Raw genomic sequence first — 26,454 nt, 5'->3', positions numbered from 1 at the left:
TTTTTGTAAGTCTTGCCACTGACTGCTAGATTTTCAGGCAGTAAATTTAATAGCTGCAGGAAAAATTTGGTTCAATGTATGTAGCATCACACCCTTCTCAATTCTTTTCTTCTTTATAACAGCCATTCTTTCAGGACTCAAAAGTACATTTCATTGGTTAGAAATCCCATCTGTATAATTTGGAATTATCCCAGATAAGCCTGGGGGATAAAATTAAAAGCCAAGTTTGATGAGGTTGGTTCTTAACTTCCTTGTCATTTGGCTATCTGGGACATTGATTCTTTAGATGGCTTTATGTATGACAGCCCATATTCCTAGTAAATTCAAAATTAGTGACTTTGTGTTCATAGAGATCTCAAACTAATTTTTGTCAGAGACTTTTGAAAATGTAGGTTACACAAACTCATCTGTGGTTCAGTAGCTTTGCTATCTCCTCCTATAACTCAGCTTTTCATTTTCACCCAGATCATTCTCCATCGCATTCCTCCCATTACAATATATTCTCCTTAGTTTGCAGTCAGGCTTTGGCAATGAATGGGAGGGAAGGTGAAAGCTTCATGCATCACAGGAGTAGCATAAGAAGGAATAAGTTGCTCAGATGTCAAAGCAGTATTAAGTCTAACCAAAAGGATAGTACAATTACCTGGGAACATTCAGGGAAATGCACTGAAAATGACAGCTGAGGTTCTGTGGTATGAAGAAAAGTGAAGCTGCCTTGCAGTGGGGAAAAAGGCAGTAATGAGTGAAGAGTGCAGCTATAATATTGCTTTAGGAATTATTTCATGTTGTACAGTTAATTAAGGAGACAGCTCTAGACTTGTAGGCTTCTTTCTTAAGTCAGGAGTAGAATTTCTGCTTCTCACAGGATTGTTCGAGAGATGAGAGCAAAAAGTCTTACTGGTGTCAGCTGAGACTCCTACATGTGAGCTTGAATGTTTGGGCCTTGGAGAAAGAGTGCCCTGAAAAGAATTACACTGAATTACTCACAAAAGGGTATCTCTGGAGAGGTCCACACTGACATTGTCATGGTGCTACGGAACATGGACACACCTGAGTTGGGGAGCAGCGGACACCAGACAGAGCCAGGCCACTCTCTGTGGGATCAGCATGGCTTTGACTGAGGTAAAGATGACTTTTAGTCCAGTTGCTGCAGTTCCAGTTTTGTCCTACTGAGATTTAATTGCCTCAAAGAAGTTCAAGCAGTGGAACTGCAAGCCTGAGATGGTTGCTTGATAAAGCTTTGGGATGCTGGGATTTGCTACCTGCAGTGACCCAGTGATGTTACAGAAATTTTCTTTGTTAGAAAAACACAGCTATGGTATTCTCAACTCATAACACTGGGTTGTTCTTCAGAATGTCTCTCTAGTTAATAGTAAAGTACAAAAGTGGGGTTAACCAAGATAATAAGATAGCAAATACTGGTGGAAATTTGATTGCAAAGGAGCGATTTGTGTAGCAAATAAGAATTAAATACCCTAATGTGTTAACCAAATAAGAATCAGGAAACACTTGGGAAATTAATGTGTAAAGTAGACAAAATAAAGCATTCAAGGCATGCTGGTCCCTGGGTGGGTTGTTTTTTTCCAATTGTCATGTCATAGGATGAAGGTTACAAGTAAGGGAAGAGATAGCCCAATTCTTTTGCATCAAGTTTTTTCACTAAAACTTTAGTCTTAGAAATAAGTGGGGCCTGAATTTCCAGGGTGAGTCTGTGGTTCTTGTAACCATCTCAGACAGACGTATTCATTCAGGCATTAGCAAACATCAACCCCTCAGCTGAAGCTGCTTCTGTAATATTTCCAGCTATGTTACCCAATCTAGTTTAGAACACAACATCTCATCTGAACACCTGGGACACTCCACAAACACAGTGCTCTTGCTTGAAGATTTCATTACCTGAACATCTTCTTTGATAAGTGTCTTTTTTCACCAGCTTTGTCCTGTTTGTGCTATGGCTATTTTGAAGCCTCTGAAGTGTCTTTTCTCATGTTGCTATTTCTGTCTTCAAACAGCAGAATCATGTCATCTTGGTAGCTAAGCAAAACCAGTGTCCTACTGCTGTAAGCACTGAATAAATGCTCAGAATAGGAGTCTGACCTCCCTAAATAGACTGCAATTTGAAGGGAACGGGCAGAAGGAAAATTCTACCTTTGTTGAGATGAATAAAGCTGATAAATTGCATGGATACATAGACAAACTGCCCTACTGCACATGGGACCTCTGTCGAGATGGACACTGTGTGTGAACCTCCTGAGTGCCTGTCCAACACTTTATTTACTCTTCCACTGTGCACCTCATGTTAGCCTTTGTCAGGGGTCCTTGAGAAAAACTGGGAGGACTTTACTTGACAGAGAAAGAAAGACAAAATGTTTATAGTTCTCCATTTTTATCCTTTTCCCTTTTACTTAATAGTATATAAAAATTGTTTTAGAGCCTCTTAATGAATCCAATACTTTATATAGTGCTGTAATTACTTTGATGCAAGTGTCTAAAACCACAGCCAATCTCTCTTTTTACACCATTTATATGCAAGTGAAGCACTTATTTCCCTAGTAAATCTTCTGCTTTTCTAACAGAAACTGATTTTAAAATAGGGAAGGAAAGGGGAAAAAATGGGTCATTGATATTCTTACAAGCTGTCTGCAAAGCATTATTATAAAAATAATTGCATTTTCAGCTAATCAAATATGTATTTAGGAGTACTTGTTCTGCAGGAATTATACATTCAGAACTTAGATGGAGCTTTCAATATCTGCATGCCTGAATCTTCCAAAGAGGCCAGGATATGCCTTCAGAACAATGGATTCTTATTTTCTGACATGCTTGGACTGAGGGTTGTTTTCTGACATAACCCAGTCTCTTCTCTTCCACATCTCTCAGTGCTGTGCTCAGAGTGCCAGGGGAAGTCAGTGATGGAGAAATGTAATTTAATTAATTGGATAAAATTAATTGAATCCCATATGATAGCTAGCAGATGTTGATCAGCAGGTAGACAACCCAAAATTCATACTGACTGACTCTCTCTTTTTTTTTTTTTTCCAAATGTTTCTGTGTTTAGCTCCCTCAACACTCACACACCAGTATCAGGGCAGACCAACAGGAGAAACTCTGTGTTCTTTCTTGGGTCCACCTGGGCCTTCAGAATAATGCTGTCACAGGATTTTGCATGGCAGTAGCTCTGCAGTTACTTGTTCATTAATATTAATCAGAGATAAAACAGTAATATATGCTGATCAGAAGTTCATTTCCCTGTTGTTTGCTCTCTGAGAGTCTAACAGCAATGATAATCCGAGCTTAACAGGCATTACAATGGAAATCCTCCAAATGAAACACAGAGATTAGTGACTTCTCAACAGTACAGCCATTTCCTGTGCTTGTTAAAGTGACACTTCCTATGGAAAGGGGAGTCTAAATTGAAGTTCAGTACTGCCACTTGTTTCCCTCAAGAGCAGGCTTTGCTGACAGTCCACTAAGTCCAAAACGTTAAGCTATAAATATGTTTGGGCGGTAAGATTTAATTTTATTTTTGTCATCATAAACATCATCTTCAAATTAACTTCTTTAAACAGGCTCCCAGGATTTGAGTTTTGCTTGTCTAAAGGGCCATGGCAGTAGAGTCCTTTGCCATGCTACTTGAGAGTTCTTGCTGTGCTGAGCAACTCCCAGTGTTTCAAAGAGCCAGGAATATCTAATAACTGACTTGGAAAATCCCTTTCATGTGATGTTAAGAGTATGAAGCAGATTATTTTTCAGAGACAAGGTAGTTTAGCAGAATTACTGCTCTCTGGGCTTTTACCTCCTTCTAGTACAAGAGGATAACAGTCACATTTTGTCCTCTTTCATATGAGGCAAACTAGTAGAGCACTGAAAAAAGGTGAGCATTCCCTAGTGCTCTGCTAACAGCATTGTGAGAACTGTAGAAACCCTCCTGCTGGTTTAAAAAAAAAACCATTGAGCCCCTGGAGTATCTCCAGATGAAATTTATGCCTTATGGAGCCACACTTTTCCACCACTGAACAAGCCTGAAAGGATGATCCTTCCTTCTCTTCTTCAGCAATAAGGCGAAAGTTCTCTCTGGAATCAGGGAAGTGAAAAGTGAGGACATCAGGAGATGTGACACGAGGCAGTCCCTGTGCAGTGTCCCCAGCGCGCTGCCCTGGCAGGCTGTGTGCTGCTGCATTGTGAGATCAGGAGGGGACACAGAGGGCTCTGCTCTGGTCCATGAGCACCTTCTGCACAAGCCCAGGCTGCAGCACTGCCCTGCCCTGCTCCAGCTCTTTGATGTTTCGTGGATTTGTTGGTCCTTGGAAGGTGAAGCCGTAGACCGCAGGAAAGGAAATAGAAACAAGCAGAAATTCAGGTAGTCACATGGAAATCAGGTGGAAACCTCTTCTTTAATGTAAAGATCCTCCAGGTCTGGTTCTGGGGTTTTTTTGTTCTTTTTTGTTTGGTTGGCTGGGTGTTTTTGTTTTCTGTCATTCAATTCCTTTTGATGCAGAGGGACATCAGGCTCAAAGACCTGCTTCATGCCACTAAGCTTAACCAAGTACCTCCACAAGGGTACATCTGTCTCCTCACTGGTTTTCAAGACAGTTTTAAAAGTTCAGCCTTCAGACTGGTTTTTAAAGGGGGTGGCAAGAAATCAGAAGATTGCCTGTCCAAGCTTTAATCTTCCAGCTCATCTCCTATGGAATAAGTATTTTATAATGAACATTCATGGCTTGCCTTATTCACATTTTACTTGTACTTTCTTAGAAAAATACAGGGCACATTTATTGCTAATTAATTAACAATGACTTTATTACATGGATTTAGTTTGAAATTGCTAGCAGCCCAAACATGTATCTTGCAGATAATTATGTAATAACTATTTATTTAGTAAAACTTACCTAGAAATCAATTTCAAGTGTCTTTACTGAGAGTGATGGGGGGCAGAAATGGAAGGACACAGTGTTCCCTTTGAGTGTTCTGGTCTCAAGATTGCTTTTTCTATGCTGAAGAACAGTAAAAAAAAATTAAACATATTAAAAAGCCATATTCTCTTTTATTGTATGAACTGACCCACAGAGGTTTTATAAGGTTATAGCAGGAATGATGAATGATCTTTCTTTTTATTTCTATATAATTATTTTTCTAAAAAAAAAAAAGATTATTTCCCTTTGTTACAAGTTGTCCAATATTTAGGGCTAGCAAAGCTATTTCTCTTAAGTATTTTGAATCAAACAGCCCTGAGATATTTCTTTTTTTTTTTTTTTAATTGGCATGAGTGCAGTATATGTGGAAAAAAAGAAGTGGTAGGCAATTTCACTGAGCAGAGATCCCCACCTGTGTGCTCATGAGCTCTGTGCCACAGGAACCATCCTTCCTTCTTCCTGTAAGGCTCCTCCTCACAGCTCTGTCTCCATCATCCAAACTGCTGCTACTTCCAAGAAGTTACCTGAACTGCATATTTTTGTCCCCCCACATAATTAACCATTCATGCCTTGAGCAAAGATCTGTCTGTACATTTTTCCACATACTTTGAGCCTTAAAAGCTGAGCTTACTTAATTGTTTAATGAGGTAACAGGAACTTTGACTCTCCAAATGCTATTTATTTGCATAGAGGTAAAGGGCTCTTATTACTGGTTAAAAAACAGTTGTTGCACTCAGCAACTTCCACCACAACAAGCTTTTTTTATGTATTGGCTATTCTACCTGTTAGGTAAGGCAGGATTATAGATTTGAAAATATTATAAAGTTGGGTTGAAGGGTGTTACCAGGCTGTGACAAATGTTTATGGGACATTTTGGGGATTTTTAAATATTTGTGCTGACAAATTCAACTGAATGTAAAAATGAAACAACAGTCTTTATTGTAATGTTTATCTAGGATTTGAACCTCTTTGACTAAAGACTAATGATAAACATTAAGGGATATCACTTGTTCAGGATGTAGGGCTGGTTTCCCATGGCTAAAGAAGGTCTGTATTGATTTCTCCTTAAAAATCTTTTTGATGGTCGTGTTGCTGTCTTTTTGCTCTTGTATATTGCAGTTACTGCATCTCTAAATTTGCTGGTTTTATATATAGTTTTGGAGCAAAGCTGCAAATTTACAGTTGTCGCAGAAAATAATGCATTTCCTGGTGGGAGAAAAAAAACCAGCACAGCAGCTCTTGGTGACAAACACAAAAATTTCAAACCCAAGAAGAGCTTTCTTCAACCTGGGTGTTCTTAGTGTTCTTAAGAACCTTGGAAGCAAGATAAGAGGCATTTTCTGAAAACTAAGTCCCTGATTTAGCTGAAATACCTTGAGTTCTGACATTCTGAAGTACAGGTTCACTGCAATTATTTTCTCAAGCCTCAGTCAAAGGAACATCACAGCACACCACTTGTTCTTCTCTGTTATCCAGTAAAAAAGAATCTGTGTTCTGTGCCTTTTTATGTGTGGAAAGGATATTTTTAGATTTAAATTATCTGTCCCTCATATTCCCTTCCATGTATATGAATCAATAAGTGATTTGAAAACTGAAACACCAGATCAGGTAGAATGGTTTGTACACAACAGCTGTGACAAAAGACAGAGAGGGAATGGATTGGAAAGGATCAGCTTAGAAAGTTGTAACAGCAGTTGCACCTAATTGATTTGATTTGGTCTCTATTTGAGCACCTAATTGATTTGATTGGGTCTCTATTTGATAGAGGTTAGCATGATCCCAGGAAACTCTTCCCCCTTCATAGGGTGTGTTTAACCTCACACACATGAGCAGGTTGCAAAAAGACAGGATGATGTGCAGAGACTGAACAGCAGGACAACGAGGAGTTCCCTTCCACAGGCACAGTTTCATCATTACCTGTTCCCCAGTGCACATTGCATTTTTTACTGGCAACCTGCAGGTCACGAGCCTCCTAAAAGGGGCAGGGATATGGATTAGTTCTGGGACTGCAGCTGTTGCTGCAAATCACACACCTTCCAGGTGATGGAGGAGCTTCTGCCATAAAGAGGCTTAAAGATCACGAGTTTTAAAATGTAACAATGGATTCAAAGTCTTTTTTAATTTGTCTCTGCCTGGTACAAAGTGGATCAGCCTTTAGCTGACACTGTTTCTTTTGAAGTTTTCCTACAGGTCAGGCAAACTCAGAAAAATTCAGTGGATTAGTTTTTTAAAAGAGGACAAGGTTAATGTATTTAATCACATAACTCAGAGAACTATTGCTTTGGGGGGAAAAAAAAAACCAAACACAACTGAAAGCAAAAAACTCCGTTTCACACAGGTAATAGAGGGATCTGATTACATTGTGATCACTTCAAGCCAATTTGTCATATAATGACAAAAAATTTTGCAAATAACAAAGTGGGACTAAACTGCAAAGATTTCACTAACACAGAGGAGGAAAAAAAAAAAATTAACAGAAGAGATTGCAGTGGTATGTCTGTGTTTAACCTGACAAATTTTCAGGATATTGCTGAAGTCTCCTGTACCAAAATTGATTTGAATTAGCATAATCCCATTTTATCCATGAATTTACTGTTCTTATTACTGTCTCTCAGTCTGTCATTCATTAGTTCTGCTTAGGAAGAACTGAGTTTTGGACTCCTGATTCTGAATGGTATTGGATTATGCCTCTTTTACTTATTTTGGTCTGTCCATGTTTTATGAAACAGAGCATGAAGATGACAAAAAATAGCTGTGATCCCTGCATGGCCCCAGAGCTCTCCCAGGGAGGGTTGGTGGTCAGCCTTGCTTCAAAGGCAGGCTGTAGGTGCTCATGTTTATGGATTGCCTTGAGAGGTTTGAGATAAAAAGTTGAATAAAGGACACATCCCATTTGTACCCTTTGTACTGGTCCTACAAGATCCTGTTACAGGAATTCACAATCTTGAGTGGAATCTGCTGGCAATTTATCTGGAAATGGAGGACTCCAGATGGATGCCCCACATGCAGGGCACACCTGTGCCCTGGGACATGGGTGAGCACTTTTTCTTTTCCCTTAACTTTCTGTGGAATGCTTTGAGAGGCTTCTAGCTGGTTTTGGGTTTGCTTTTTTATATCAAAATACAGCCTGAGTTGCATTAAAAAGTTGCCCAGAGAGAGATGGATGCATAGTGCAGGTTGTGGGCTGCTTTCAGGTCTCTCTTTCTTCGTGGTGGGGAGCCCACAGGGTGACCTGTGGCATTTACTACTGGAGCTTTGTTCATGCTTTGACCAAGATGAGGATGAAGAGTAAAGGAGGGAATGCACCAGCTCGATGCTGTTGACCTTGAAGGAGGTTATACATAATGAGAAATGCAACCTTCATGTTTATGAAATCCTGCTGAATTTATGCAGTAGGAAAGGACTGTCAGGGTCTGGAGATGGATATCTTGGTCCACAAGATGACCTTTCTTAGTTTTTCTGTCTTCCTGGGAGCCTCTCCATTTTTTTTTTTTTTTTTTTTTTTTTATTTCACACAGGAACATCTTCAGCCCTGAGGTTGACTTGAGGGAAAAAATGATGGAGGTTACATTACAGTGACAATAAGCACACACATAATTTTGATATGACCATCCCAAGTCAAATCCCATCTGTGTACCACAGTGGTGACTGCAGCAGAAAGAAGGACTATATTAGTATAGAATGAATGAAATTGAGAGGTGGGGGAAATTTAGTTTGTGACATTTGTCATCAGTGGCCTGTAGGACTGTGGGGGGAGCATGGCATTGTTATATTCTCTGAAGAAAGCAGTAGATGCATTTTGTCAGTGTGATGGATTCAAAGGGCAAGGATAATTCAGAGTTACTTCATTTTTCTCTGCTGTAAGAGTTTTTAAAGACTCTCAGTGAAATCTAGCATTATTTTTTGGTCTACATTATTCCAGAGAGAGATGCTTGATCTGATATTCTTTATCGTAGGAACTATAGTGACTTTAATTTCAAAATGAGCAAAAAGTGGATTCAGTGATGGTAAAGATAAATAGTGTGGGTGGGCTAGTGTTACTGCTTTTGTCTGTCTCATTCCCATTTCATTTCCAAAACGCTCACATTGTGTTTGTGTTTTGCGTTGCCTCCTCTGTACTCTTTAACACACATTTGTCTTGGAGTCTGATTCTATAAATATCATGGGGATGATCATGGATGTAGAGTTCCCCTTTCCATGGTTCAAGTATTGCAATCCACAAGATGCATTTGCAAAAGGTAATGCACAGCTGGGACACAATAGAATGCATTTAATTTAAATATGGGATAAGACTCTTTTGTATTGAAAAGGGAAATAAATCAAGTAATGACAGATTTTAGGTGTTATCAGTGTTCCCACTGACTGCATTTGTTTTTGTTTTGTTTTGTTTTTTCCCAATCAATTTTATTCTGTAAACCCAGGAAGCATTTAGAAGACACACTTGCTGCAGCAGGATATCACCTTCTGTTGAGGTTATAGGTGCTACTCTTTACTAACAAAGAGTAATGCTATTAAACAGTTTTACTTCTTCACAGAGAGTTTAATTCCTCAAATTATTTATTTTGTAAGTAAACTGTATTTTAGTGGTTTCACTATAAATCCAGGCCTGTTTAAACAATCCATGCTGATTAAATAAAACACTGGGAAAACCATTAGTATAGCTGGCATATATTAGTTTTGAGACTGTTTTGGCTTTAGGAACTTGGACAAGTCTTGTTTGAGGTGATCTGTTGTTCTACTAGTTTAAATCTCTCCCCCTGAAAAGCTGCTGTCAGAAAATATTAAACCTGTGCACAGAATAATGAGGTGGAAGAATAATGGTGAAGCTTAACACCAGGTCAGAAACGAACCTTTGGCCCCCTTTAAAAATTCTCCTTACAGAGCAATTGTAGAAGTGTGAAAATGTTCTTTGTTACCTCTTGTGTTGGATTTTGCTACCACCTATCACCACTTTTTCTTTTCCAATTATGATTCCCCTGCCACATTATCCTTTACTAAGAAAGCTTAGTGACTGGCATACATTCTCTATTTCCTCCCTTTCCTATTTTTTACATCAACCTGCATTCACCATTCTGTTGAATTCAGCACAACCATGAGTGCAAAACCGTTGTCTTGGGAAAGGAGTGCTCATGCTTCCTTCAAGTCATCACTTGGATAGCTCTTTTCCACCCATCTTCTTCAAAGTCACAAAAATATGTGGTTGTTAGGACTTCTGAAAGCCAAGTGTCCTCATGAGTAGGCTCCTTGAGAACTTGGCAACCATCAGTTTCTAGAGCTCACTGAATCCAGCATATCAGGGGTTTCTGGGATTCCTGCTGGGGCCCTGGAGGACAGACTTGGTCACTGCAGACTCTTGCTTGAAGATGTCAAGCTTGAGGATGAGTGTTAACATTTTGCTCCCTGATGTTAAATCCCGTGTTTGTGATAGGATGGAGTTACACTCCAGAAAACGCAGCCCTCTGCCTCAGATTTGTTTGCAAGCTTGCAGCCTGGCAAAGCAAATTTGGTTGGTGAGGAATCCACAGGCATTTCTCCTAGCACATAGCACAATTTATTTTTAAAAGCATTTCTCTCTCCCTAATGTCCATAACTCTTAACACACGTGGGCAGCTCATTGTCAGGTAGATGAAAATCATTGTCTAACTGAGGCCATTTTTCTTGTCCTCCTCTCTTTTTCCTTTTTCTTTTTTCTTCCTTTCAGTGAATTACTAGCTGGCAGCCTGCCTCTGCTCCCTTGTGCTCTGGGTTGAAGTTCAAGAGTGCCCTAGAGCTGCTTAGCTGGAATTGCTGAATTAATGACATCCAATATGACCTGTTAGTTTGAGGGTGAGAGAGGGAATTTTCCAAGATGATGTATACCATGCAAGCTCTGTTCTTATGTAAGTGCCCCATTATTACCTAAATTAAATGGTTATAACATCCTGGCTTTAAAAAAAGTACCCCATTACTGTAAGTTAAAGATTATTCCTTCTTTATATCTCGATTACTGGGAAATGCTCAAGAACTTCCCTATTGCTGACCTTATAGGCTCATAAAGTGCAACTTTTCATGACTCAAGGGAAAAGGTCTAGGAATGAGCCAAAGGAAAAAATGATTCTCTTCCATTTTAACATATTCTTCTCCGCTCTTTGTGAGGTGATGTCTTTGTACATGTTCAGTATGATGTGGGTTATGCACTGGAGAAGGGGTGCCAGGTGTCAATCTCAGTGCTGTTCAGAAAAGACATACCTTTCAAATTTTAGGGACAAAATCAGTAAAGAGAGAGAGGGATAACTGATAGTTTTAAAATACATGATATTCAATGCAATGGCAGTGAATGATTAGGAAGTCAAGATTTCAATAGCAATCAAGGTCCCAGCTTTAGAAGAAATATAAATCTGCCTTGGGAATGCTGATCTGGAGTGTTTGCACAGACATTAGTGAAGTATGATGGTCTTGCTGGGTGGCAAGTTATTCCAGCCCTATTGATAGCAGAGAATTGCAACACCTGCAACATGTACTTGCTTTCTTTAACAAATTCATGTGTGAGTCACCCCATATCAACATCAAATGAAGGATTTGTAATGTTGCTAGCTTTTGGGCTTTGAAAGATGGGGGTCAGGGAGGTGTTGTTCTCAAATGTTATAAGTTATTTTTTCTTATTTAATTGAGGCACTTACCATCATCTAAATTCTGTCCCCACAAGATTCTCCATCTCATCCCATCTGTGAATGAGACATGTCTTTCTCCTCTGAAGTACTGGTGTCACTTCCCTGTGGTTTGAGACTGACCACAGAGTGCCTTTGCAACATGAAAAATTAATCCTACAAGGTGTGTTGTCACAGTGCATTATAAATAGTCTGCAAGTATTTCTTAATGAAATACTTTGTGAAGACTTTTTACTGACACTTCCTGTGAGACTTTCTTTTGGAAAGCCAATTGCAGCTTAGCAGTGATTTCAGTCTAAATCTGTAGAGATTCTGAGATCGACCAGTTCCATTTTTCCATTTGGGAGAATGTTAATCTGCTTTTATCAGGTGTGCATAGAACACAAGAAACACAAACACATGCTCTGGGTTTAGGCAGGCAGATGGCACTTTCATTCAATTCAGCAGAGAGGGACTAGGATTTGCAGCTGTGGCAGGGAAGTTCTGTGAATTGCTGGCTTTTTCTGTACAGTCAAGTGACACAAACTCCATTGATCAAAGGCAGTTCCTGCTGCTCAGAAATCCCTGCCCTGCATTTTCATGTCCTGAGGAGGAGGAGCTGGTGGCAAATCAGAGGAGTGGAGGAGAGTGCTGCATATTAGAATCAAGCAAATTTAATGTCACTGTGACTTTTATTTATTTTTTAAAATTGTGTGTGTGTATATGTGCATGAGTAAATGATAATAAGAGATAGTAAAGTAAATTAATGAAGCTTTAGTAGATCCTAGTTTTCCACCAGGTCTTGCAGATCCTCAGTCTTCTACCATGGCTCTCATTAACAAGCCTTTGTTATTTTAAGCAACAAAGCTTTGATTAGGTACAGAAGAACTTCATAAATCTGCTCAATGTGAAAATCATATGGATAAAGTGCAGCCACATGATTGAACACATTATCTCTCAGAACAGATGCAAATTTGATTCTTTTCTTTTGTAATATATGTGTTCTGTATCCTTTTGCTTTAGTTATTTCAAGAAGATATTGAAGTAGTTCTAGTGGTCTGTCTTTTCATCAGAATATCAACATTTTCTGGCTCTCATCACAGTTATAGTTGATAATAGGATCTGGCTTGAAACTCCCTGATTTAAAAGACATCTTTCTCTTGGCTCAAAGGCTTCCTGAACAGCTCCTCCAGCCAGCTGCAAGGGCTGAAAAGACCTCATTCCTGTAAACAGAGCAGAGCCAGGGAACTAGATCCACCCAGAGTCCCTCCAAAGCTCAGTATCAGTCAGGTTGTCAAATTCCAGCTTGAGAAAAATTGTTAAAAATCATGATCTACATCTCTCAGGTGAGCTCACTGTTTGTGTGACAAAGTTGACGTTTCCATATTTGCTGCTTTCCTATCCTTAGTAGATAAAAAAAGGATTTAAAAAATCTTTTATGAAATAAAATTGAAAAAAACCCCTCTACCAGAAACACCACATTGCACATTGAAACAAACTTCACTGACCTGCCTCTACCCTCCCTTCTCCTTTTTAATCATACAGAGTAAAATGTTATGATGAAAATTAAATTCAGCAGAATGTTTTTTTGATAGAGCAATCAAATTATTCAATGTCAAAACTGCTGAAGCAGGATGCCTTGAGATTGTTAGACTTTCCTCTTCAATACACAGAGATACACACACTCAAACACACCCACATGCTTATCTAAATACAGTTCCAGAAAAATCGAGCTGATTTTGCAACAGGAGATAATTCCTTTAAAGACAGTGGTTTTGTTTGTGGGTATTTCTTCTCCTCTTCTAAGTAGTTCTACTCAGACTGTGCAGGAAAGAAAATGTCTTAACTTCCCCTTGAGTAATTGAGCTTGTTTCCTGAGATCAAGCCTAACATTTATGAAAAGCTAACATTTATCATCAATTTTAGACTCTACATGGTTCTGTGTGTCATTTCCTTGGAGAAACAAAGCAAAGAGAGGCCTGAGGGAACTCATGAGAAGGAGGGGCCAAAAGCATTACTGTCAAATGTATAAAAACCTGTCATCAGAGGGGCATCTCCTTGCCAGGCAACCCAGTGACATTCCTGCTTGGTCTCTGGGGCACGAGGGCTCCAAAATGGGCAGCAGCACATGAACTCCTCTGCCTCCCACCTACCACTGCAGCCAAGGTTCACTCCCCACAAATTCTCCTTGTAAACCTCCCATGTGTGTGCTCTCCTCAGCTCCAGAGGGACAGACTTATTTCCACCCAGCAGGGAGGAATGAGCAGCATTTCCCACCACCATACACACAGATCTAGCTGTGGTCTGTATTAGCTTTTCAGATGCACCCAGGAACGATTTTGTGCCGTGGATTTTTTGCCAGATCCATGGGTTGGGAGTAACAACAATAAAACCGTGACTAATGGGTGTTCTATTTTAAGCTTTTGTGTCTCAATTGCATAATTGGGGTGACTATCTTTTTCTTCCTTTTGAAAATACGTCTGTAGCTTGCCCTGGACTTAAACCTTTTTTATGTCTGAGGCAGTGTGCATTTAATGTATGCTGCTAATGCATGCAGAGGGGTGGCAGTGTGAGTCACTGGAAGGTTATGGTGTCATCTATGTGCCTGCTCCTTTTGCTCTCTCTTTGTGTCTTGTAATTATTTATAATGGGTACAGAAAAGCTTGGGGAGCAATTAAGCCATTCCATTAAAGTAAATAACATAGATCGTGTTTGTGTGTCTTATTTAAATCTTTAAAATATAAGATAAAGAGACAGCTTAATGGCTACAATGTACTTTGAACACAAAGCTCAACTAATAAGACACCCCCTAATCACTGATTTTAAAGAGAATTAAACCTGGCTGTTAATAAACTAAAATAGACTTTAGCCTGACTTGATGTGGTAGAAATCTCATTTTGCAGGTAATCCAATACACATAGGTAATTTTTTCTTCTTTTCTTTGATTTGTTTTGAGGGCAGCCGAATGAATTTTCCTTCCTTCTGATCAGAACAGTCACATTAAACAAAGCAACTTCCTCAAGTCCAGAATTTTGAATCTGCGTCCAAAAGAATTGATTTTTTCCAAACCAATGCATTCAGTGTGGCTGTGAAATCGAAAGATCATTTTATTCTCACAGATCTAATTTGGGCCGCTGGTTGCTATTACGAAGGTATCTTATCACTAATCTTTTCTAAACTGCAGCTGATATGGTTAGCAGCTGTTACAAATGTCAAGAGCCTCCATACAAACATACAGAATAAGGGGTCCTGAAAGAAATCTTAGAAGAAAGCTCTGATTTAGCCTCATTCACTTTCATTTCACCTTAGAGAAGTTTCTAAGTACATACTTCTCTGAAAATCAAGGGAGTCATAAGCACTTTTTTGATTAAGGACAGATTTATACGCATGCAGTTGCTTTCCAATAACATTATATTTTGGGGGTTCAAAAATTCCATGATCATTTCTGTTCTTACAGAGACCTTTTTGTCTGCAAACAAAAGTACATCTCTCTCTCTTCTAGTACTGAAATAAATATAACTTATTTCGCATGTGCCTGAAATTTGAAGCATATTAAGATACTGTGAGCTCCCAGATATTATGGGTTAACACTTCTGAAATCTACAAAGGGTCAAAATATAAAAAAAATCTACCGAGATTACTAAATTCTCTTCCAGCTTTGATTCCTCCTGCCTGCATCAATTAATCCTGAGGACAGGCAGAGTCTTGGCCTTTTGAAGACCTGAAGTGGCTGGTCAAGAATAATAAAGATCAGAAATTAGGAGATTAGCCAATCTTCATTAGCACTGTGCTGAGTCATGCAGATCTCTTACATTAACAACCAGGACTGCTTTTCCATCCTTGTCTATCTGTGGGTCAGCTCCACCTTTCCTTCCATAACCAATCTGATGTTAAAGCTTAGAAGAAAATCTGTTCTGGGGAAAGGCTCAGTAAATACCTCCTTTGGCTTTTGTGGATCTCAGTTTATGTCCAAGTGGAAGGAAAATAAGTTTAGCCACTTCTAATATATTACATGTTGGTTTAAGTGCCTTTGTGATTACTCACGTTGCAAATAAAATCTAGGCATTACTCCAGGCTGGTATAAATCCTGAAGTGTGTCCTGTTTGGCCAGGTCTTCTGTCCCCAGATTCATCCCTGCCACGTCTCCTCAGAGAGAACACTCCTCTGATAACCCTTCTGCAGGTCTGGTGAGAGCAGGGCCAGGACAGGTCCCTTTGGGGACAGGGGTCATGCACCACTGCAGCAGCCACCAGTCTGAGTGTCCTTTCTGTAGAGGAGGAAACAACATCTAATGAGAGCATAGGGGAACCTCAGCTTCACATCTGAGAGGTGTTGTAGCACCAGAGAGCTGGAGTCAGTGGAACCAGCAGTGGCCAAGAGTTTTCTGTGCCGAAGCCCAGAAGGGCTCAACAGGCTGGTCCTGCTGGGGAAGGGGTAAAGCACAGAGGGCACACAGACAGGCATAAAAAAATCACACCGCTGCTTCAGACACTGTCTTGAGAGGAAATTAAAAAAGTTTGAGGCTTTTCCCCCCTAATATTAAAATTCTCTGCATCCTTTCACACAGCAGCATTTTCTCCACTTGGCTGCATTGCCTCACCTCTGCTTGGGTGTTGGTGTATTTAAAAGTTAATGGGATATTGGTTTGGAAAGGGAGGAGAGGGAAAAAGAAGGGGAAAAAAGGGGGAAAAAATCCAGGGACAGATTTTGAAACCCAAATCCTATTCTCAGACTGATTTTTCTCTTTGTTTGCTCAGCTGCTTTTCACAGCCGCCTTACTGGCACAGACAAATCTGAACAGCTTGCAGAACAAAATGACAGGAAGATGGAAGGATAATGTGTGTTTAAATATCATTGACCAGCCTCTTTCTTGGCACTCTCAGCATGGGGAAAGCTTGTTATATACTGCCTCCTTTAATCATTTGAGACAGGGCTTTTCCTCCTGCCTATCTATCAAGAGAGAGGATCTTCCTCCAATTGTGAGCTGCAGTGATGGACAGGTGAATTATTAAAATCGTTCACCACTGACTTTCCTTGTTATTCTTGTTTGTTAAGTTCCCAGATGATGTGACCCATGAGTTTTTTTAGTCTGCTGAAAGCCTGACCCACTCAATTACATGCAAACTGCATGTGATCACCAAATAGATTTGAATGTGAGAGGTTTTTAAAAAGCACAGTGAAAGGGAACAATTTTGGTACCTGGAGCCCAAAGAAGCAGAGCAGAGAGGAGCTGGTGGAAGGCTGATAATACACAGCCTCCAGTTAATGAACTTGTTGCCAAGAAATTCATCATCTGCTGTCTCCCTGGGACAGTGATGTGTGTCAAAACAAAAATCATACACCTTTGGTGAAAGCAGACTTTTGTAACAGCTAGCATCTGAAATTATTAAAATTTAAGCAGATCTCGGAAGGACATAGAGAGAAAAATGGCTCTTCCCTTAATTGGACATTGTGTTTTTTCTGGCTTCCTGATGAAGGAGGTTGTTTATTTCCTCAGGCAGATTTTGCTCTCGTGTTTTTGTGCTCTCAGATTTTGTGTGTTTCTCGGGGGTGTGTGTGTGTGTAAAAACCCTATATGAAAAGCTGGACTGCCTGGCTGTAAATCAGGAATCACTGGTTGAAGGTTGCACAAAGATGAATCATTTCTCTCCTTTCAGACCAACCTGAAGGTAGGGGTTTTCTTCTTATTTAGTCTTGGAGCCAGTTAAAATTATAAAGTGCTTCTTTCCATGTCACATTTCTGGAGTAAGAGTCATTGTAACCTCGAGTTTATTGGAAAGAAATTGAGGCATGGGGAAATTGTTCACAATTTCATTTTTAAAACAAATGAGGCTACCGATTTTGAGTGCTCATGTATTCAGAGCTGGATGCAGCCTGCCTACCTGGAATTTGCATCTGAGGCCCTGGGCTGAGCTCAGAGGCTTTCTATTCAGCAGGAAAGCATTCCAAGAGGATGACGGGCTTAGCCATAAAAACACCCTCATCCTCCACCTATCCCAATGCAATCCCCAGATCATCTGGGCAGGAAATAGGGTAAATGTGCAAAAAGACCAAGTGGCTGTTCCAGAAATTAGGGTCACCACTATTTCCTACTTAAATAGTCACCAGAATTACTGCTTTTTATTTTTAAATTGAAAGAGAGAGCAATTGTGTGTAAGTGCATGAGTCTGTGAAGGCTAAGGCGTTCTTTCATAATCTTTTTTTCATCAAATATTCCCTCAAAAAAACAAGTTTGAGGTGGATTACCAGCCGCAAATTTCAACCTAAACCATTAAAGCAGCTGAACAGAGAAGGTCTTACCCTTGTCTACACTAAGGAAAACATTTTAGGTGGAAGTATCAGCCAGCTTCAACAGCTCTCTCTGCTGAGATAAAGCACTTAGGAAGTCTAATGTTAAGCGTATGCTTATGTAACTTGCTGAATGGGGGACCAGATGCTGTAAAAGGCATGTGGTACAGGGATGTAAAGTGGGTAATAACAATAATGAGCATTTACATAGCCTTCTGCACTCTCAAAAGGATGTAGGAGCTGTAAGTATAGAGCATCAGTGCCAGCAGGAGATATGAAATTGCAGCGTAGGTTTGCCTGGCTAATTCCTGTCTCCAGTTACAACCTCGGTAAATGCAGACAAGCTGGATTTACTAACTAGGCAGGAAGAATAATTCAGCCCAGAGTCTTTTATGTAGGTAAAGGGCTGTCTCAAAACTAAAGACCTCCTCTCTCTTATTATTAGTGATTTCCATTTTCCTATTAACTTCCTGCAGGAAAATATTGCTTTGCTGTGATGGTGTTCTGAGCTCCAGAATAGATCGATCAAATCAAGCCAGGCAAAGATGGTATTCCTGGCCCTGGAGACTGATTTACACAAATCCACAGAGGGAAAAACCTGCAAGTAAGGGATGGGGAACAAAAAACAACAGAGATATTTAAGGATATAGATACATAAATTTCCTTCCTTCTGGACAAGTGACTGTATGAACCTAACCTTAGAATCAGCCTGTAATTAACCTCTTAAAAAAACAAATGAAACCAAACAAAACCAGCATTAATCGCATTGATGTGTGACAAACAGGCAAAGGAATGAGTGTTTGGCAGGATGCCAGGCTGCATCAGAGAAGCTTTAGCAAAATGAGACTGAAATTAAAGGGGAAGTTTGCATTAGAAAAGTACCTCATTCACAGGCCCAATCTCATGGAGCATCCTAAAGAGGAGCCTGGGAGTGGTTTCAAGGAGCCAAGCCCCGGGAGGTTCATAAACAGCTTCTCAGTCTGGCTGGATGCTGTGGCTGACTCTCCTCATGGAAATTAAACGAGACAGCTCACAACAACTGCTGGCCATGGCTGCAGGTAGGACACTGCTTGGGCAGACCACTCAAATTTTTGTGAAAGCAGGAGCTTTTGCAAGCCTGAAACAGAGGGGCCAATCCATATAGCTCCTATTAGAAGGAGAAGCTCCTCCTTGAGCTAATATCAAACTTGCCACACTCCCTGGTGGTTAAATGTTTAAAGTTCCTTATATGAATTTCTGGAGAAGTTTTGGGCCCTCTCTGCCCTATCACTTGAATCTCATTTCCTAATCCACCTTCCAAGACATATGCTTGAAGTTCAGCAATACTAAAATGGGGCAATATTTGTGTTTGAATCATTAAAGTCTCAGTTTCACAGTGTACCAAAAAGTGGAAACATTGCTGGCAGCCCTCCTGACTGCCCAGCATCTTTAGGGGCAATGAGGCTCTGGGAACTGTTCCCCCATTCGTGGTTGAAGAACACTACAGGAGAAAAAGGACTACAAAGCTCCATGCTGTGATGGGAAAATTACTGAAAAGTATATACACTGATAGTCATTAAATACATAGAGACTGTGTCTGGCTCAAAAAGGCTCCAGGCTTCAAATTGTTTGGAGACTGAAGATTATTTTAGGAAAGCGTTCTGTATGTTGCTCTTTTGCTCTTCTCCAGGTTTCTGGCCAGGGTCAGAATCTTGAGAGCAGTCTGCATGGATCCTTTCCTCCTTCTAGCCTTAGGGTCTGTCCCAAAATACTGCACTGAATTTATCAGACAAAATCTGTTTTGTTTTGTAATGAATAGGCTGGATCTATTCTGAGCATTGGCATGAGGAAATGTTCCCCTCCAAAGTAAAAGGTCTTTTAGTAGAGATATCAGGTTCAGCAAAAGCGTGAGCTAAACCTACCCATCTGGACATGCCCTGGAAAAGAGAGAGGGTGAACAAAGAGGGGAAAGATCTGCTGAGACCTTTAGCTCCCCAGCACTGGTGTCAGTGAAGCTGTGGGATTCACAGCAGTGCCAGGGAGCCAATACCCCAGGACAGGCCATTGATCCAGGCACTGCTGTGGCTCAGCTGGAACCACCCCAGCTGCCTTTGACACACTGATAACACACTTGTGCCTGGCAAGCAGAGAACCTTTCTGCTGTGATTTGATCTTTTGTCAGCATGGAGGAAAATTTTCCAGAGCAGATAAATTAATTAATCAGGTTAACCCTGAGACGTCTAATGACAAGCATTGTTGTACTTAACCACCAGCAAATCTGGCAAATACTAAAGAGCACTTGAGTTGTTTCTTTAATGACTGTTTTAAAAAAGAAAACAAAAAAACCCCAAAATCAAGGTGAGTCAATTATGTCAGCTTAACAACATTTAATTAAAATGGAGGGAAGGGGTAGCTGTAATTTGCAACCACCCAGAGAGGAACCAGACAGAAGACTACTGTGCAAACCTGTGACAGGCTGCAGTTTTAATTAAAATTGCAGTTTTTTAAGATAGCCCTGTGTCAGATGGGTTCTGGTTAATTGCTGTCACTCCTGCAATATTGCCAGCAGGATTCTTCTGTGGCTTCATGTCTTTAATAGAAATCTGAGTGTCAAGGGACATCTTCATGTCAGGTTACATGCTGGATCTGTCAGGTGAGATCCCCATCCCTCTCTGTGTGTGATACTGCACCTGAACTGGTGATCCAGTACTGTAGCTGTCTATCTTGGGAATGTACCAGCTCTAGATGGGATGAAAGAGATACTGCTGGACACGCAAGTTCCATGTCCTTTCATTTAAGGACTGATATTTCAGTTATGAAGGCAAAAGACAGTTTGCACTTTGTCGTGATACTGATGCTCATAGATCTGTTGGAAAGATTTTGGCAGTGATGGGTTGACCCATTAATTCATTATCAGTTCTTGGTCATTTCTGTTAACTTACCCACATCCCTGTATCATCTGCTGGGAAATAACAATCCATACAGCCTTATAATGGTGTTTGAGATCTGCACGTAAAACTCTTGTTGTGGTAAAACCAGGACAACTACAATGTCCTGCTGGCATATATGCGAACAAAATGGGAGGGATTCAGGTAAATTCACTGCAGAAACAAATAGTTCATGAACAAAAGTGTCTGGAAAAGTCAGAGATGTCCAAGGTGGTGTTCAGAAATATATCCACAAAGCAGTAATAAAGCACAGCAAGGCAAGAAAGAGATGGCATCTGCTTAGTGCTGAGGAGCAGAGAAATGACGCTTGCTAAATTCACTGTCTGCACATATGCATGTACCTACTTGTGCTAAGACATTGTTTTTGTTTCCTAAACTACAAACATACACAAGCACACACACAAACATATTTTGAAAAAGTTAATTTGGGATTCAGAGAATACATCCTCGATTTGTTAATATGATTCTGCTAATTCAAAGCACCTCAAGCAGAATCTGAATTTTGGCTCATCTTCCATGAGAGTTGGCAGTCTGTGCTGAGTTGTCACTACTAGTTTGATGGGTTTTGACATAAATAGCCTAGAAGTTTTAACTTCACTGGCCCTAAACCCTATTTCTATATCTCCTGTCTCTGTTCTCATACTTTTACCTCCTTGGTGTCCCATTATCCATAAAGAAAAGAAGGAGGGATTTTACAGAGTTTCATATTCTTCAAACTGTGATGGAACAAAGGAAATTTCTTGTTGCCAGAAGATGCATGAGAAGTATATTCAGTTGTTACTCTACCACACCTAATTACTTTATTTTTCTGTGAATCAGGCCACATCTGTGAAACTGTGCTATTAGAGTCACCCCCATGTTTTGTTTTTTGTCATTCTAGGCAATAAAGTCTTATTATATACCAGAAAGACACTTTCTGTTGTGGCCTTTATCTCAGTTCACTGCTGCAAAGAAAAAGTGTGCTTCCTACTGGTTAACTAACATTTTTTGTTTAACAAACAAAGCAACAGCAAGTGTAAGGAATATTACCTGTCAATTAAATTATGAGAGCACGAAGTGTGAAAAAACCTTCAGCTGCAGAAAATTATTTTCAGGTATATTGTTTCACACATTTTAAAGGCTTTTTTTTGGTCTGGATTTTTTTAGAGCAAATTTCTTGGAGGTAAAACCAGGCCTTTGTTGTTTATCATAAAGAAGCCAAAAAGCAAAAGTAGAGCTACATCTATCTAAATTTAATTTGCTTGTCCCTTCCTAACCAAAGATTTTGATATATATTTATTTAAATAATACATTTTCTAAGGAGCTAGAAATTCACACACTGCTCTGGGATAACTTCATTAAACTCAACTTTGAAATCCCTTGGTCAGATTCTGCTCCCACACACATGGCTGTAAACATGCTGTAAATCCACTGAAGTGTCTGTTCATTTAACTCAATCTCAGAAAGCTGGAACTGGCCACCAGATTATTTATTTATGGATATCACAACCCCATCGTCACTTAAAAGTAGATGTTTGTATTTCATGTTCTTGATTTTCTTGATTTTTAATAATTCATAAGATGACATCAAATATTGATGTTCCATCTATTAAAAATGTCATAAATAAATAAGCTACGTACACAGGCCTGACCAGAAGCAGCATGGTCCAAGATACTCCAGTTCTGTGTGCCAGAAACTCTCTTCTGTTTGATGATGTATTCAGCTGAGCCTGGAAGTTGTGGGTAGATTGCAGACCTCTCTACCTTCTTGACTGCTGTACCATAAACATAAGATGACATTTCCTCTTGCTTCTTGGTTAAAATAACCCAGGCAATCTCTGAAAGGGAATATGAGTAACTATACCTGGGTTTCAGCTCAAAAACAACAAAAAACAAACAAACAAACAAACAAACAACCCCACAAAAAAGACCCAACAACAACAAACTCACAAACTCACAAACTCACTCACAAACTCACAAAAAAAAAAAAAAAAAAAAAAAAAAAAAAAAAAAAAAAAAAAAAAAAAAAAAAAAGGTGACCAAGTGACCTTTTCTTACTGCCTTAGGTCTAAATACTGCATTTTGACTCACATTTTTGGGAAAAAGGAAATCAAAGAGCCATTAGATCACTAAGGCTACTTGGATGTCCAATTCTGATCTGTTATTACTTTTTGAAATTACAAACAGAAAGAAAAAAACCAAAAGCTTAGTTAAAAGCAACCTTTTTGCATGCAGACTTTTTACATGAAATGATCCTCTTTTAAGAAGAAAGTTTCTTTCAATTTCCAGCTTAGAAGTCACCTTTTAAAAAAAAGCAAGGACTAATTATACACTCAGCACAAACATCTAGGCTAATAAGTGCTTTATTCCTTGAAGGGGTGTTAAGAAATTGGATCCACTCATAGTCCTGTTGTTTTATTGTTTAATTTTACCTCCTGCAAGCTGCCATCATCCAAAGGACCTGCAGTATCTGCATGATCTCCTCCCTAGGACATGTTTTTAAGCAGAGCTGGTCTCACACTTTTTAGAAGAGCTGTAAGGTAAGGGAGATGCTCTTGTGTCAAGCATGTTGTCCCTGGGCTAGGAAACCTCTGCCACTGCAGAGGAGGTCTGGTATGGGCAGCAGTTGTCACCTAAATGACTGTGACACTGCTCTCACTGTGCCTGCCTGCAAGAGACAGGGGTTTGAGGTGAGAAAAGCCCAACGCTGTGGGTTCCCAGCTAACTCAGGTGTGGAGCCTGTCACACCCCACCACTGAGATCACCTGCCAGCCTAAACTGTTGGCTCATCTGCTTTGGTGTAGGTAAAACACGAGCTGCTGGGGGAAACCTTGAGACTGCTGTGTCCCATTTGACCAAAAAGGGTCAAAGGAGTCTCTGCTATTGCAGTGACTCATTTGACTTTTAGGGTTTTGTTCATGGAGTGCTCTCTCTTCAGTGGTGTGCCCAGGCTGGCTGTGACAGTGCCTGTGGAGGAGGGCACACGGGGACAGGTGATGGGCACAGCTGAAGAGAGAGCAGCCCCATGTCCTGGAGGAGGATCAGGCAGTCACTCAGGGCTGGTGGCTGTGGCTGTTTTGATCTCTCTTGACTCTTCTTCCCTCCTGCCCCTCCTCTTTTATTAATGGAGCTGCTGGGCAGTTGCAAACATGCCTGACAAGTCTCAAAGAATCAGTTTCTTGTAAGCTTAATGCAAATAGGCAGCTGGTCAAAGCAGGGAGCCCACAATGTGTCTTTCCATCCCTGTCCCCAAGGTGATCACAAACTGGGTCACCCCTGGAAGGGCACATCTGCTGACACACATGAAAGAGCAGTGCCACAGGCTTTGAGGTGCCCTCAGTTTCCCTCTCCATGGGCTGGCTCAACTCAAGCAGTGGTGAGAGACTGGAATTTTCTCTTTGGCAAGTCCTCTGCCTTCATGAGATAAGTTAATAAATCCATGAAAATCTAGGCAGCTGGCTGTGTGGACCTCCTTTGTGCCCTCTGATCTATGCACCCATGGCTCTGCGGTGATGCTTACAGCTGCTGACAGGAGATTTGCTGGGGTCTCTGTTCTTCGGTGTGCTTGGTCTTGGCATGAAAATTTCACAGCAGTTAATGAGATCCATTGGCCACAGCAATCCATCCCCTGTGCATTGAGTGCTAATTAGTGTCAGGCTGTCACAATAGCAAGATGAGTTGCAAAATAAAACCATCAAGTGTACTCTGATTCTGATTTATTACTTATTTTTCTGTCACTGCGACTGAACAATATTAAAAAAAAAAAAAAAAAGAAGTCAGTCTGGCCTCTTCTTTGGCTTCCTGTGCGGTGGCGATGATTTCCCTTTAATTAATGAGGTGCATTATCTAACTCCCTCACCTTGAGTTGGAAGAAAAGTCCCTTTTTCACTCTTTCATTGTTTCCAAAGAGAAAGTCTCTGAAAGCCTTGGGAACACACAATCATTCAGACTGAATGGGCTAAAAGGCAGGCTCCATTCATGGTTCTGCACCCTCCAGGCTCCTTTTGTTCCTTAATTTAATTAGATTTACTGTGGACTGCCTACCACTCCAGTAAACACTGCACATCTATGTTTCAGGTCGATGCAAAGCAGGTTTTTAGGTTCTTGGGACCTGGTCCTTTTCCATCTGAGCCCCTTTCCACAGCTCTGTCCTTACAACATTGAATAAACTGCTGCAGTTTTCTAAGGTGGCACAAACTTTGCCATATTAAAGTTAACTTCTAAATAAACTATGCACCTGGAAAAATCCTAGAGAATGTTCTACCTAGAAAAAACTGTTCACAGTTCTACCTAGAAAAAGCTTGGTGACAGCAGTCTTGCTCTCAGATTTGAGATGCTGAGGCTGGGACCAGTCTCACGTGGTCTATGCATCACAGTGCCAGACAGTTTTTCTCCCAGAATATTCATCCTTCTCCAGCAGTAAATTTTTTACAAATGACTTGATTCATATTTATTGTATTTTGTAGACTCTGTCTAGAGAGTAGCAACTGTGATTAGACTAAGTGTCCTACTATTAATAATGAAGCAGCAAAATAAGTATTGGCATAAAACTCTTGTATGTCCATTTGTCTGAGTGCGACTTGAATTACCCAGTAGCAGTAGCAGAAATACTTTTTTTAGTGCCATCTCTTTCTTTTTTCCTTTTTATTTTTCTCTTTTTTAGCAATATTTATGAGGTGATAAAGTTTTACAAATGTTGTAGGAGGGAAAATAAGAATTATCTAGGTCAGGAGAAAATGGTGAATTACCTTTTGATATCATTCTCTAGTCCCTCAGGTTCTTTCCAGTGGTTTTATGCTTAACACCGTTGAAGGATCCATGATCTGGCTGACAATTATTCTTGCAATTAAAGACTGACTCTTATACAGATCTGTCCATTTTACACCACTAGCTTTTGTACTCAGCTCAGAAGGACAAGTCAGCAGGGTACTTTCTCACACAACAGCTTAAAATGATTCTGAGTAATGGTATTTCAGCTGTAATAGCTTTAAAATAAAGCAATAACAAATATTCTGTAGGATACCCTGTTTCAAAGCAGAGCTATTAGCCTCTTTGGACCTATTTCAAAAGGAAGCTTTTGACTTCCCTGTGGCATTCCAAAATCAAACCTAATGCTACTATTTTTAATTTTTTACATGTAATGATTTAGTTTGGTGTGGAGTGTTTTCACATGGGTATAACTGGACATTTTGTTGGAGTGTTTGCCTTTTTCTGTTATCTACATTGGGTCATTGGCTATGATTTAGACCAGTAAGATGACAGCTTCCCCAGCTGTTGCTTTTTTGCAGTTTACGGGTCTGTTCTTGCTTTGCAAATAGGTCAGTTCTCAGTCATGCACCAGCAGGCTGTCAGCAGTAGCAAAGGGCTCTCTTGAGCTTCTCAGCTATGGAGACAGCTGAGAAAACCTTTCTGAAATGAATGAGAACAGCAGAGTGGAAGACCTTCAAGCTGTTTTCACCTTGCTCCCATTCCCCGCTTTGGTCCCATCCAGCTCCTTTATGGTTGCTGTGTGGGTTGGTTTTTTCTCCTCAGATCTGATCAAATATTGGATGCACTGTTCTTTTCTTTGTTACTGATTATTTGGGGGTGCTGTCTGCTTGTCTGTTTGCTATTTATTTTTTCCCCACAGAAGGCAGATTCTGTCCATCTCATGGAACAAGTCCATAACTGGAAGTGTCAGTGTGTCCACAAGCTCATCTTTAATATGCTGTTTTTCTTTTGC

This window comes from Prinia subflava, chromosome 9 (genome assembly GCF_021018805.1).
Source record: "Prinia subflava isolate CZ2003 ecotype Zambia chromosome 9, Cam_Psub_1.2, whole genome shotgun sequence".
NCBI classification, from domain to species: Eukaryota; Metazoa; Chordata; class Aves; order Passeriformes; family Cisticolidae; genus Prinia; species Prinia subflava.
The sequence above is the reverse complement of the archived record's forward strand: the minus strand, read 5'-3'. Positions refer to the sequence as shown.